Source organism: Atta cephalotes, assembly GCF_000143395.1.
Source record: "Atta cephalotes unplaced genomic scaffold scaffold00048, whole genome shotgun sequence".
In the NCBI taxonomy this organism is placed as follows: domain Eukaryota; kingdom Metazoa; phylum Arthropoda; class Insecta; order Hymenoptera; family Formicidae; genus Atta; species Atta cephalotes.
Genome location: NW_012130112.1, coordinates 489464 through 492732, shown reverse-complemented (window position 1 = coordinate 492732; position 3269 = coordinate 489464). Strand labels below are relative to the sequence as shown.

General features: G+C 27.7%; 1 pseudogene; it reads right to left on the bottom strand.

Moving 5' to 3' along the window:
* Positions 1 to 967, bottom strand: part of LOC105622684 — a 6029-nt pseudogene extending 5062 nt beyond the window's left edge.
* Between the last annotated feature and the right edge of the window lie 2302 nt (positions 968 to 3269).

Sequence of the window (3269 nt, the reverse complement as noted above, 5' to 3'; positions counted from 1 at the left end):
AGGAGGTTTACCCTATCTCCCTTCGGGGAAAAATAAAACAATGAATTTATTTTTAAAACAGTGTCAACTTGTGTTTATAAAGCAGCGAATTTTTGTTTTAAAGCAAAGAATTTGTTTTAAAGCAGAAAATTTGTTTTTCAAGCAAAGAATTTGTGTAACCTTCATGCTATTGATATAATAAATTTTCTAATCTAAATATTTGTCAATTTTAATAATTAATATCTTGGTTCGTGGGACTTTTTTGCCAGATTCGTTTATTTTATGCAAAAACGCGTCGAATGAAACTAATTTTATCAAGATTGGTGAAGCCCCTAAATTCAACAATTATCAAAAATAATTTATGTTTTAAAGTAGAAAATCTGTGTAATTAAAGCAAAAGATATTTTTATTCTAACCCATTTTTATTCTAGCTTCTGCACTTATATGTTTTCATATTCCTCTATGCCATCGATAATTTCCTAACCTAAAAAGAAGTAAGAAACTGTAACGATTAACATTTTAATTCGTGAGGCAGAGCGATTTCACTTTTTTTCTGCCAGATTCTTTCGTTTCATGTAAAAACGTGTCAAATAAGTCAATTTTATTGATTTTTGAAATATGGAGGTTGCGGTGCTGCTGTGACAAATTTCCTAACATGAATTGTCATCAATTTGAACGATTAATATCTCTCAGGACAGACCGACGCTTATTTCTGCCAGATTCTTTAATTTCATACAAAAACACGTTGAATGAGCTTAATTTTTGAGCGTAGTAAATTGTATTATATATATATATATATATATACATATAATTACAGATATTATAACAGATAGAAATAAAAATTTTAACTTACCATTTTTCGTTATAATGACCGCTGAGTACCTGCAATTATTATTGTATTTCACTTTGTAAATGTCTTTATTTACAGTAACATTAGACAACGGCATACGTAATATGTGCTATCTTCAAATTTTACTAAAGCGAACATATTGGAATGTGAACCATAAGAATTTATGAAAATAGTACTTAATATGTAAATTGAATGGCAAGAATTAAACGTAAATAACAGATATAATTATATATATCATGTGTCCTGTATCTAATGACTCATTCTACTTCAATTAAATCAGTTAAGCATAGTCACTGATGAGATATTATTAAAGATACTATTAAAGATCGACCTTCTCATAGTGAAATGTGGAATCAGTGGAATCTGATTCCACCATGAACATTCTTACGGGAGATTAGCCGTCGGTGGAAAATTCCGTGAATTAACGCCCTCAATAATTGCGGCCAGAATAGGAAACAAAATGAAAGAAGTATTGATAAGAAGCTATTGCTATGTATTATTATTCAATAAAAAATTTGTACATACAGCAATAGTAAAATCTGTAAAAATTGTGAAAGTATATAACAGTTTATCGTAAAGTTATTAAACAGTAAAGAAATTAATGGATTTGGATTTAAAAAATAAATATATTGAACAAAATTAAAAGATAAATATTGACAAAAGGGGGCTCAGCCTCAATGATTTTAATCTTGATATATATTGTCAAGATCTTTGAGTCTGAATCCCTTTTTGTCAATATTTATCAAAAGTTCACTTATTCTATCCCTCAAAAAAAGATAAATTTTAAGATAACGTAATTTCTCTCTCTCATCAAAAATTATCGTAATGTCTAAAAAAGCATTTTATAGAAATTAATTTCTATTATTCAGATATGTAAGGAACATATAGTATTTGTAAAGAAGATCTTAGTTGATATTCCTTTTTGTTTATTGATAATATTGATAATTGAATATTTATTAACTAAATTAATTCAGAATTATTACCGCGATCTTCCAAAACATTAATCACAAATTTAATAAAACATTTATTGAAGAAAATATCATTGGACATTATTAGTATTATTTTACATGTAAAATTTCTCTGTGAAATAAGAATTCTGTTACGTATATCGAACGTGTAAATCTAATAAATTATTGTTTGCTTACCGATTCTTATTTTTCTGTTCTTTATTTTAAATAATTAAACCTCTGGAACGTTCTCTGAAAAAAGCGTTTTAAAGAGAATATTAATTTTTATTTTATAAATTTCTGATATGGTGATCTTAATTGCATTTAAAGGTATCTTTACATGGCAGCGTCAGCATCTAGCGTCAGAGCATGCGCAGTGATATGTTTAATAATTTTACTGTAATTGAATTTAATGTAGATATACTACGAGAGATATACTAATAGTGAAATCTATAGTTTACACTGTTTAATGTAAATAAATATAAATCTTAAACATTATATGTTAGGATAGTAATGTATATCAAAACATAACCTCTCATAATTTATCATTTTGCATTAAGAAGCTGCGCAAAAGATTATTACGCAGGAGTTTGGAGATTCAAATTTCTGCGCAGTAATCAGCAGTAATCTTCTGCGCAGATGCTTAACGCTCGACACTTGCATGTAATGACACCTTAAGAGAACTGCCATAATATCGGAATGTCAGATGCCTCACGCAGAATGAGGTGAGACGCGTGATAAAGTGCGAATGGTAAAGTTGAATGGAAGTATGACACGCTACATGATATGTTTACATTTTACAAGGTATACTTTATTAATTGCAATTACATATATGCGTTTGCATTTTTTTTTGCTCCATATGCAAATTACTTACACAAATGCTCCATAAAAGGAAAAAAGAAAAGAATGTACCGACGATTTTCGCATAGCCTTTCTATTTGCGTGGCGTAATATGGATATATTACAGGGTATCTGGTAAGTTTTGACAAAGCACTCGTGTGTAGATAGAACAGACTAAATTGAGTCGAAAAGTCTTCTACCATTTTGTAATAGTTAACAAGATATTAATTATTAAAAATCGCTGAATATTGATTTTCAATAATTTTTTACTCAAATATTATCAACTTTACAGAAAAACAGAAAGAGACAAAAATTGTTTATTTTCTTCTTATAAAGTTTTAAGAATTTTTTCAGAATTTTTAAATACGTATTTTCTCATGTTGGTACAAATAGTTGTCAATAAGAAAATGCAATACTAAAAAGTTGATAAAAAATTCTTAAAAAATTCTTAGAGCTCTGTGAGAAAAAATAAACAATTTTTGTTTTTATAAAGTTCTCGCTATTTTTCTGTAGTTGATAATATTTGAGTAAAAAATTATTGAAGATCAATATTCTGCAATTTTTAATAATTAATATTTTGTTAAATATTTAATATCTTACGAAAATTGGTAAAAGACTTTTCGACTCGTCCGCTCTATCTATTCACGAACGCT